This window comes from Podarcis pityusensis (genome assembly GCF_964106645.2).
Source record: "Podarcis pityusensis genome assembly, chromosome: 2".
Taxonomy (NCBI): Eukaryota; Metazoa; Chordata; class Lepidosauria; order Squamata; family Lacertidae; genus Podarcis; species Podarcis pityusensis.
The window spans coordinates 4,721,844-4,733,723 of record NC_138029.1 but is presented as its reverse complement, the minus strand read 5'-3'; the positions used below and the strand labels follow the sequence as shown (position 1 = coordinate 4,733,723).

The following is an 11,880-nucleotide window of genomic DNA, read 5'->3' as shown; positions in this document are numbered from 1 at the left end:
GCAACTAATATACACCAGGTTTGGGATTACCTCAGAACAACTGAGAAAGAAATTCAGAAGTGTGACTAAAGTGAGGGAGGAGACATCTGCTCAGCTTGGGGCGAAAATCTCAAACTACCTCACAAAATGGTTAGAACAGGAGAGGGCAGACTCTGTTCCAAAAATCAGAGAAGTGTTTGCTCTGGAACAATTTTATGAAACAATAAACGGTCAATTAAAATATCTTATAAAGGAAAGACATCCTCAATCACTTCAAGAAGCCGCTAACTTAGCTGACCAAATAAATGAAATAAGGGACCATAGGTTTGATGAACCAAGTTTTGGCGGGAAAGTGTGGGGGACTAACAGAAATAAATTCCAACAAGCAAAGGGAAACCCCTCTTCAGAGAAAGACAAGGGAAATAGGCCATTGTCAAAAGGGCAAAATGAGAAGGCCCAAGCCAACACCAGTCTCACTGAGGAGAAAGGGTGGAAAACAAATTATACAAATCCCAAAGAACTGAAATGCTGGGGATGTGGAAAATTTGGCCACAAAAGTTTTAATTGTAGAGTTGGAGGAGAAAAGTCTAGTAATATTAGCCCTCAGAAAAAAAAACGTATTGCATCAAAGCTGAGGAGAGTCAAGCTAGTCAGGATAGGCCGAAGCCTGCTGAAGTTGTGGAGGCGAAAGTGTCACATTGCTATGCTATAAAACAAGACAATCTTCTTATGAAAAATGCTGGGGAATGTATTTGGATTGAAGGGAGAAGATTTCTAGGGTTAAAAGACACCGGTTCACAAGTCACTATTGCCCACCCAGAGATCATCTGTCCCACCAAAATAATTCCAGGGAAAGTTATGAAATTAAAAGGAATTTCAAAACACCCTGAGGTATTACCAGTTGCAGAGATCCATGTTAAGTTCCAAGATTGGTCAGGAACGTGGCAGGTTGCTATTTCTGAGGGGATTCCTACTGCTGTGCTGATCGGATGGGATGTCTTAGAGCATGTACAGAGTTCTTTTGTAGTTACTCGCTCCAAGGGGGATCAACAGTTTGTACAGGGCAAATGATATTAATCCTAGGGCCGCTGAATTCATAATGGAAGCTAATGCCATTAAGTCCTGAGCAATAAAAATTTCCCTTGGGAGGGTTGGATATTGCTCCTTGAGATCTTTACAATGCCAAAGAAGGGTCTTTCCAAAAGCAGACCTGCCAGATTCCAATCCAGATGTTTCCAGAGCCGATTCCCTTGATGTTTTCCACACGCCACTCTCCAGTTGACACTGAGTGTGGATGCAATGCACATCAGCAAGGCCAAAATATTGATTAGGAATGCAGCTAACTGGAGGCAGGAAACTAATCTCAGCCATTGGACCACCAGGGAGCCTTCTTTCACCCGCAGGGGGGTTTGGAGAGGAGGGGACCCAGGAAGACATTGGCAGACATCCTGGAAACAAGAGAAGACAAGATGCAGTGAGAGAGGGAATAACAAGCATGTCTAGTCATTGAAGGACCTCTTCCCTCCTGCATTCTTCCTTCCATGCCATATGGTGTGATATGACATAAAATTGCCTGGCTTCTAGTGTGAAGGCCGCTCCCAACAAGGCCCTTTCCACATGGCCTAGGGGGCGAGGCCCACACTTACCAGCCCTACTAAAGAAGCTCCTCATGAGGCTGGAGGAACATGGCCTGGTTGTGGGGCGTGAAGGCCGCTCCCCGCAAGGCCCTTTTCACCTGGCCCAGGCCCAGACTCACTAGCCCTACAAAAGAGGCGGCTCCCCTTGAGGCCAGAGGAACATCGCCTGGCTGTGGGGCATGATTCAAAACTTGTGTGGGATTAGGCTGGTGGTATTAAACGGGAAGCAGCAAACACAGTATTCCGAAAGGCAGCGAGGTATTGCTGCACATGCTCTATACTGCTACATGAATTGTGCAAATAGGCAGCAGAGTAGGGTGCCAGGTCCCCCCCCCCCCCGCCACAGGCCCTTCATCTGCTGTATTTTTCTTTGGGTAATATTCTGAATCTCCTGGCTCCTCCTCCTCTGCAGTTTCTGGGAATATTGGAACCTAAGGGAGCAGCACCAAGTTCTCCGTCACCCTCCAAGATCTCCACCCTTTTAGTTCTTGGGAATCCTGGCTTTGTGATTAGAAAATTTCCCCAAGAACAAAAACAGTTACAGTGGCCTCAGATGCTCCCTTGAAGCAGTAATTTGGAAGATCCTAACATCTTCTCTGCACATCACTCTAGGCAGCTCTAGGCACCAGAATTGTCCACAGAGTGCATTGAAGAGAAATCCTCCGCAGTTGAGATGGAGGAAAGCCATGTGGAAGATTTTGTCATTCCAGAGGAATCCTGCGAAGTGGAGATGGAGGAAAGCCCCAAACATACCATCATACATGTTACTCCCTGCAACAGGGAGTAGCAAACTGCTAAATATTGGAATATATTGATATATGGCAATATCTGAAATAAGGATGGAGCATTGGCTGGCTTCACAGTTTTTCCCACATTGTGATTTTTGTACAACACACACTCACACACTTCATGATTCGCAATATATTGGCAGGTCAAATATTATGAAACCAAAGTGGCGATATGGTCGATATATTGCTCAGCCCGACTAGTTGTGGGACAGAATCTTTAAACTATTTTCTGTCCCCTGTGCGTGTCAATACTGTACATAGATTTGAGTCACCTGAACCTGCAGATGCAATCTCTGGAACGTGAATGTATAATTGGATGGTGGGAGTGTGTTTGGGAGAAGCTGAAGGAGCCCCCTGTTCTGCTGTCCTCTCCCCCTCGGTCAAGCAACTACTCACCAGCTACTTCTCTGTCGTCAGTGCCTCTGGCATGTGCCTCAATGTCACAAAGACCAACATGTTGCACTTAGCACTGCACAGGAGAGCAAAGGAGCCCTTCTCGGCTTGGGTGAGGAGCTCTCAGTAGAAGCTAGGTTTACCCAGCTGGAGTGACCCCATTGATGTTTTTCCTTTTTGTGTTTGTTGGCCTTGTGCTGGTGCCAGGCTATTTTGTGCCCTAGGCATGGCTAGCTACTTGCACTCCTCTCCCCAAAACTAGTATTTATTTATTTATTAAAGATTTTGTTGATTTACAAAAGTGTGCAATGTCTCTCTCTCATGTCCCCCCCCCCCCATGTTACATTTTTACAAATCATTTTCATTTGATGAGACATTAGGAAGAAAAGGGGAAAGAGGTGGAGGGGGGGGAGATGGGTGGGGGTGGGGTCGGGTGGCGATTTTTAAATTTTACTTCCTGTATGTAGGGTTTGGTGTCAGCGTTGTTTGTGCAAGTTCTTTGCTGTTTGCTTATGTTCCTTTGGTGGTGAGACAGGTTGGGGTTGGCCTAGGGTGTGGTTATTCATTTGTGGTTGGCTGTGGTGGTCTTTGTTTTCATGTGTGAGTGGGGTGGGTGGGTGTTTTGGATCAGCAACAAATCTACTTATTCCAAGACCTCCCTTAAAGCAGTAGTGGATCACCATGAAGAAGGCGCCACCACCGAGAAGGCCTCTGCCTGGTTCCCTGTAACTTGGCTTCTCGCGGGCGTCTCCTTCGTTTTTCCTTATAGCGCCTGCTGAAAAGCTTTGATTTCACCCCCAGAGGCGCACTGCATTGCCTCTCGAAAGAGATGCCCACAACTTCCCAGGGAACTCTGGGAATGGTAGTTCTGGGAGGGGCATAGGGGGTCTCCAAACGGCTCTCAGCACTACAGCTCCCAGAATCCTTTTGGGGGAAGTGTTTCAAGGTACCATATGGCTTTTAAGTGGATGTTGGGCGTGTAACGTCAGCTGTCATGCGTTCCCCATCCACTGGATGTCAGGATTTCCTAACAAAAACCTCCAAAACAAAGCCACACTCTTTCTACCGCCTAAAAAAATACCATCAACTGGAGAAAATGTGGTTTATCTGCTGGTATTATTGGTACAACCTGAAGTGGGTGTCGGAATTGTAGGCAAGAGAATTGTAGAACGGAAGAGTTGGAAGGGACCCCATGGGTCATCTAGTCCAACCCCCAGAAATGAGGGAATCAAGAAGGGTCAAAAGTAAGAGAATGGACCCAATATTTGTCAGAATGGACCCAATAATAATAGAAAATATGCTTTTAAAAGAATAGATTTGAATGCCAACTCATTCATTCCATGCACATTTTTGAAAGGGGGGTGGGTTACAGGGAACCAGGCAGAGGCCTTCAGGATGGCTCAGCTGCAGTCATGAAAGGGTTTCTGTGCAGAACTTAATGACTGGTGAAATGTTATCCTTTCCAAATGACATGCCAGCCGTTCACGTGAAAGCAAATCTCTCCTAGAACATCTACTTCATCAGTTTAAGTTAATATGTTACGAGACTCGTCCTCCTATTCAAAATAAAATAAAACTAACGGAGAGATTAATCCTGGCATACCCTTTCACCTGACACCAAGGTTCCCGTTAACCCTGCTTTTTTCTGTGGCCAATATTTACTCATGCATGCATCTGTTCCTGGTTAAGACAAATTTGACTTCCACATAGCAGCAGTTTTGTAAGAAGAATAGGCCCCTAAGAGGAACTTGCTCACTTTACCTAGAATACAACTGGGCTTCTGTTACAAGTAAACCTCTATAGTGGGTATATTCAGGTCAGCTATGGATAGGGGAGGAAAAGGAGGAGAAAGAGCAACATTTCATTCTTGGAGGAATAAAGGCTAGAAATAGTGTAGAACTGGCACCCTCTGGTGGTCATCATATATATAGTGAAGTAGAGGGTGAAGTTAATTTAACAGTCTGGTACAGCCATTAGTTGTATTTAAGCCAATTTACCACACAAATGATTATCACTGCAGTAAAGGTTGCCTTTTTGGACTCTGTTGAAGTGTTGCTGCATTTTCATGTCACTGAATATGCATTTTGCAGTTTGGAAAATGGACTTTTAACTCCCTCCTGTTGCCACTCCTCCACTGCTATGATTTTGGTTTCAGGTGGGTTTTTTTGTTTTCATTAGATTGCTGTCCTGTGCCTTTAACAGTATTTTTTCTTCACCTGTAAGAGTGAAGTGTTACAAACTGAAGGCATGATGATCCATCACCCTCCGTTCATTATGGCAGAGTGGGGGTGGAATGCTGCAACACAACGCTGCAGTGTAGAGTAGTCCTATTCAGGGCCCCCCAGCTAATTAATCATCTCTGGCTCAGCTAAAAAAGTGTCCAAGTGAGTTAAACTGCCAAGCAAGTTCAGCAGCAGGGCCACCATGCCTCTCCTCTGCTGGATGTAAGCAAAAGCCTAGCAGTTAAAAAAGAAATCTGTTACGCAGGTAGAAACTCGGCAGCACTGCCTCTGACATGTATGACTATCTGCCTGTTGGCCAGAAGTTGTGGGTGTGTCTTTGGTGCAGTGAGCTCCTACTCTAAAGGAGCAAGTTCGTTTCCTTGAGGCCAAAGTGGCAGAGCTGAGAAAGCTGAGACAGGCAGAGAGGTTTGTGGAGGAGGCCTTCGAGGATGCTGTGCCTCACTCCCAGGATGAGAACTCCCCTCATGTCAAGAATAGTAAGGGATCTGGGGAAGGAAGGTATCACTCTGAGGAGGAGGAAAGCAATGCCATGGAAAGGACCTGTTCAATGGAGGATGAACTTGTGGGATGAGAAACACAGAGCAGTCAAGTACAACATCCCTAGAGTGGACATAAAAAGGGGGTGTGTGGACCAGCCAGTTGGAACTTCCTGTTTCCTCCTAGGCTGAGACAGACTTCCTCTACATGTGACCAGAGGTAGGTGTGGCCTCACCTGTGCAAGTAACAAAAACATAGGACTGGCCGCCAATGACTACATTCGTTGAAGAAACAACATCTGCTTAGCCTAAGAGGTTCTCTTGGCTTCCAGCCAAGAGAGGACAAAGGAGCTGTCTCCTTATGGGATAGTTTCTAGGTATACTACTTTTGTAACTTAAGTCTGCCTTCTAGGATCCATCTGTGAACAGAATGTGAGTGAGTAAACTCTTTTTATACTTTTATAGAAGACTGTGTCATGTCTATCTTTTTATGAGGGACTATAGGGGAAATTACCAAGGAAACTTATTTTAGAGGCTTTAGCGAGCCTGAGCAAACACATCCACTGTGCAAGTTTAAAAAGGGGAATGTTACTCTTCTAAATTGTAGAACTTGTTAACACAAGTTGGAAAGGATATAATCAAACAATATATCCTCTCTGGATCCCTGAACGTTCCCACAGAACTGCTATTCTTGTGTGCTGCATATACTTCTCAGGTGGGGTGGAGAGATCCTTGCAGACAGACACTGTATATAAGTGCTTATACTCTAATGCTAGGAGCCTCCAAGGCAAGATGTGCAGAGTGGAGTTCTTGGTCTTAGATGACAGCAAAGATATAGTAGTCATAAAATAATTTAATTAATTTAATTTAGTTTAAATAATTTCATTTAATAATTAAATAATTTAGTACTGGGGACATGCTATCGTCTTCCTGCAAGGATAAATCCTGTTTCACCAACCCCTTAAAGAAGTATCAACAAGTATAGAAATAAAAGTGATCCAGCTGGCTTTCAAAAAGCTTTAAATAAAATACCTCATCAAGTAAGCTTAGCAGTCATGGAATAAAAGGTGAGGTCCTCATGTGGATCAGGAGCTATGGTAATTAAGTAACAGGAAGGAAGAGAAGGCATAAATGGACAGTTCTTCTGATGGAGGGATGCAGAAAGTGGAGTCCCCCAAGGACCGGGGGACCTGGGCTTTTTGTCTTGTTCATAAATGATCTAGAGTTAAGAGTGAGCAGTGATGTGGCCATGTTTGCTGATGTTGCTATACTTTCCAGGGTTGTTAAAACAAAAATGGATTGTGAACAGCTCCAAACGGACCATTCCAAACTGAGCGGATAAGTGGTCAGATGAGAAATGCAATTCAATGTAAAGTGATGGATATTGGGCAACACCCCCCCCCCTTAATTTCACACAAACACTTATGGGGTCTGAACTGGCAGTGACTGACCAAGATCAATACATTGGAGTCATTGGCTCAGTGTGCAGCAGCTGTGAGAACGGCAAATTTCATGCTAGGGATCATTAGGAAGGGAATTGAAAATAAAACATTATAATGCAGTTATACAATATGCTGTGACCACGTTTGGAGTACTGCGCTCAGTTCTTACTTCATAGAATATATTGCAGAGCTGGAAGAGGTTCAGAAAAGGGGAACCAAAATGACTGAGCAGATGAAGCAGTTCCCCTTTGAGGAAATGTTTGGTATAAGTTGTTTATTTTAAAGTTATTGTGACTTTTTATATTGGATCAGGTTGTTACTATTAATGTTTGATGTTTTATTAAGTTTTTATTTATTTTTAAAATATTTTTTATTAAATTTTCAAATTTTACATTGCAAATTAAACATCTTTTATTATACCATACATTGATTGATTTCCCTCCCTCCCCTTCCAAGGTTCATTTAACTTTTCCACCATTCATGCATACAGTCGTACCTTGGTTTTCAAACAGCTTTGTTCATGAACAACTCGGAACTTGAACGTCGCAAACCCGGAAGTAGGTATTCCGGTTTGCGAACTTTGCCTTGGAAGCCAAATGGCCGCGGCGGCTTCTGATTGTCTACAGGACGCTCCTGCAGCCAATCGGCAGCCGTGCCTTGGTTTCAAAATGTTTCAGAAGTCAAACGGACTTCTGGAACGCATTCTGTTTGAAAACCACAGTATGGTTGTATTTTGATACATCCATCTATTTCTGTTTTCCTATCTTACATCACTTCAGTATTTACTATACTGTTGAATTTTCTTTAATACTGCCAGCGTTTTCAAATGTACACAATTATTTTCAATATACTTGACAAAAAAATTCCACTCCTCCTTAAATACTCGTTCCTCTTGTTCTCTACTTGTTAGACCCGCTAACTCTGCATATTCTGACATCTTAAGTTACCAATCCTCCTTGCTGGGGAAACACCTCACTTTCCATTTCTGGGCTAGCAAGATCCAAGCCGCTGTTCTTGCATAGATAAATATTTTTTTCTGACTCCTGGGTACCTCTGTCTGACTAATCCCTAACAAAAAAGCATCTGGGTTTTTTTTGGGGGGGGGGTTGTTTTGAATATTTTCATCTCATTATATATCATTTCCCAATATTCTTTTACATTTTTGCGTGTCCATCGCATATAAAAAAAGTTCCTTCTACTTCTTTACATTTCCAACACAAAGCCGATTCCACACTGTACTTTTTAGCCAATCTACTTGGAGTTAAATACCATCTATGAATCCTTTTAATATAGTTCTCTTTCAATGTGTATTTATATTTGTTGGAAGGTTTTTATTTTTGTTGGAAGCTGCCCAGAGTGGCTAGGGCAACCTAATTAGATGGGCAGGAGATAGACAGATAGACAGATAAACAGTCATACCTCTGGTTGTGAACGTGATCCGTGTGGGGGGCACATTTGCGATTCGGCGCTTCTGCGCATGTGGTGATGTCATTTTGTGTTTCTGAGCATGCGCAAGTGCCGAAACCCAGAAGTAACCTGTTCCAGTACTTCCGGGTTCGGCACCATCCACAACCCGAAAACATGCAACCTGACTGTATATATTATAAATGTTGCATATTTTGAGGTTTTTTAGTTTAGAGAAGGCAAGTAAGGGGCGACATAATAGAATTGTAAAAAACAGTGCCTGGCATGGGGAAAGCAGATAGAGAAAGGTTTTTCTCCCTAACATTAGAATTTGTTGAAGCTGAGTTTTGGAATATTCAGGAAAGACAAAAAGAAAGTACTTATTCACACAGCAGATAGTTACTGTGCAACTTGCTTCGCAGGAGACACTAGGGACCAGCAACTTGGATGGCTTTAAGAAGGGGTTAGAAAAATCCATGGAGGGGAAGGTTATCATTAGCTACTAGCTAGGATGGTTATGTTCTGCCTCCAAAGGCATCCGGTGAAACTGGAAGATTGAGGACAAACGAAAGAAAGGACTCCACATAGTGTGTAGTTAAAATTCAAGACTGATATTCATTACATCACCACAAGGTGGTGGTATAGTACAGACTTATCCTGTGATATTGCTTGCATTTCCAGGCGAAATGAAAATCTGCATTTTGCATTCTCCCCAAACACAAGCAGATCATGAGTGTCAGAAGATTGCACCAGTAACTAGAAATTTAGTGATAACACATGGTGAGATACATTTGAATTGGTGTGGAACAGTTGAAATTTAACTACAGGTATTTTAATTTTAATAAAAAATGAAATGTCCCTGTTGTGTGCCAATTATCCCAGTGCCTTTGCAGATGTCAGACACAACACTGGAAGGAAAGATCAGTGAACACTTGGGTGGATGAGTCCTGCCTGCACAGTTTTCCTTAGGTCTCCATAAGTGAATGGGACTCAATTATTTAAAAAACGAAAACTGAAAATTCAAGGAAGGGGTTTGGAATCTCTCTGCGGGGGGTGAGCCCACCCAGACTCCCCACGTGACTCCAGCCCTGACTGCAGAACTCTCTTTGCTTGAGGAAGATGAAGTACCCACCAAATTCTTTTGTAGAGGCCAGTAGTTTAAATATACAAGACATGACACAATTCTGGAAAGGAAAACACAGCTTCAAAAGGACCACAGCCACAAAATCCAGGCATACTGCCAGAAATACTGAAGTAATTTTTCTGCGTGGTTGCATACAAATATAGGAAACCGACCTATTCTGTGACATTGAATCTGTTTTCCCAAATGACGACCAGATCTTTCTCACATGACATTCTTGCATAGGGAAGTTGTTCCTTTGCTACAGTCAGTTTACACTTTCCTAACATTCAAACTGGAGGAGGCAAGGAAGCACATTGTGGATTGTTGGTGGTAGTCTACCAATTGCAGGACCATGTCCACCAACCCACTGCTGGAGGCAATATGCCTCTGAATACGAGTTCCTGAAGGGGAAGAGCCCTGATGAGCTCCAGTCCTGCTTGCGGGCTTCCGATAGACATCTGGTTGGCTACGGCAAGAGCTGGATGCTGGACTGGACAGGTCTTTCATTCAGATCCAGAGGGCTGATCATGTCCCTGTGGCTCAGATGCAGCAGCTAATCTCTTTTGCAAAGGAAGGAAGTAAACAAATCAAAGTTGTCTGGCAACTGCAGGATATGCTCCATGTCACACCTAGGCAAGTCCAAATATGAGATCATGAAGACTGGTCTAGGTGACCAGGAGCAGCTCCTGCAATTGTCAGGCAACTGCAAATTGTTGATTTCCTGCCCTCTGCAAGAGCAGGCCACGTGCTAAAGCAGTACAGAAAAGGGAAAGAAAGCATTTGTAATGGAAATGAGCATTTTGACCCCAGTAAGGTTGCTTTAGGAGCAATGGGCTGCATCCAGTGTTGTCTGTCCACAAGCACAAGGTGGGTTTTAATATTACGCAACAGAAGAATCCATTGCAACCGTTGCCGTAGCACAAACTAGTTTGCAAGAGATTGTGCAATGTATAGTGTAGCAAAGTTACCAGCAATATGACAAAACACTTTTGCTGGTGAACAAATTTAGCGCTAAGTTATTTTAACTTAATGCTACCCATGAAAAGCAACCTTAGGTCTGGCCATTGATCCATCTAGCTCCATATTGTCTACACTGGCCAGCAGTGGCTCTCCAGGGTTCCAGGCAGAGACCAGTGGTGGGCCCTGGGGTCTAAAATTTCAGCGGCTTGCTGTGCGATACCAAAATTTGGTGCCCCCTGCCTTTCACCCTCCATTCTAAGTAAATTCTAAATAAAAGTTATGGCATCCCTGCAACTGAACCGGTCACCCTCCCCTAAACCCACCTCTGCAGGGAGTCTCTCTCTCAGCCCGACCCGGAGAGGTCTGGGATTGTACACGGGAAGCTCTTGCTCCACCACGGAGCTTTGGTCCTTCATTACAAAGCCAGTGAAATGACATAATCACCATTCTTGACTAAGTTAGTTTTATGCTGTTTTTATTGAGTTAGTTTTTCTCTTGCTGACCTATTTTTATTGATTGTATTTTGTGTGTGTTTGGAAAGCTGTTTTCAAGCGGGAGGTATTCTTTTGAAGGATATAATTTTTTCTTCTTTTCTGGGCATATGCCCGGTTGAGGGGGGGGAATCCCTGGAAGATGTCAAGTGCAAATGTCACCGCAGGCAACTTGAGCAGGTGGCCCCGTGCACAACCTAAGACTACAAAGGTAAAGGTAAAGAAACCCCTGATAGTTAAGTCCAGTCGCGGACGACTCTGGGGTTGCAGCACTCATCTTGCTTTACTGGCCAAGAGAGCCGACATTTGTCCGGGTCTCTATTTTTAAGGAAATGACTGGATTTTTAAAAATAGAGCAAGGCTCTTCCATGCCCAGACAGCTGTTACCATCCATGTACTCCTTATATATTTGCATTCATCTTTTTAGAAATCCACTGAAACAGTACAACATTTTGACATCAGAACTTTCTGGAAAGCACTCCCATCCCATATCAAGACAAACATCTAGGTTTCTGCATTGGGTCATATCAGGTTTTCTGTGTGTTGAGCAATAGATGACTTGCCCATGGAGAAGGAATCTTGGATTGCTAGAAACAGCATTCAAGTCTGGAGCTGTAGCCAAGATTGATTAGAACAGCAGATACTAATCTGCAAGATTGAAAAGATATATGATGCGTGGGATTTAGCATTATTAACACATGTACTATAAAAGAGATATTGAAGGATGTGCAGCAGCCAAATTCATTGATTTTTTTTGTTAATAATTGGAACATGGATGAATGAATTTACTTTATTACGGTCACAGATCAGCATAAGCAAAACATCTAAATAAATAGCATAACAGTATCTCTAAGCAGATAATTATTAAATTAATTGGGAGCAAGAACCAAACGTAGATTAAAACACATACATATGCTTGATTAAGCATAGATAATGGATGAATAA

General features: G+C 43.2%; 1 long non-coding RNA gene across 1 annotated transcript; it reads right to left on the bottom strand.

Annotated features, from left to right (window-relative positions):
* Positions 1-569: 569 nt before the first annotated feature.
* Positions 570-7,300, bottom strand: LOC308470817. Its single transcript, XR_013982665.1, has 2 exons — positions 6,548-7,300; positions 570-1,427 (listed from the first exon to the last, which is right to left on the bottom strand). It is a non-coding gene; the product is annotated as an uncharacterized lncRNA (long non-coding RNA).
* Positions 7,301-11,880: the final 4,580 nt, after the last annotated feature.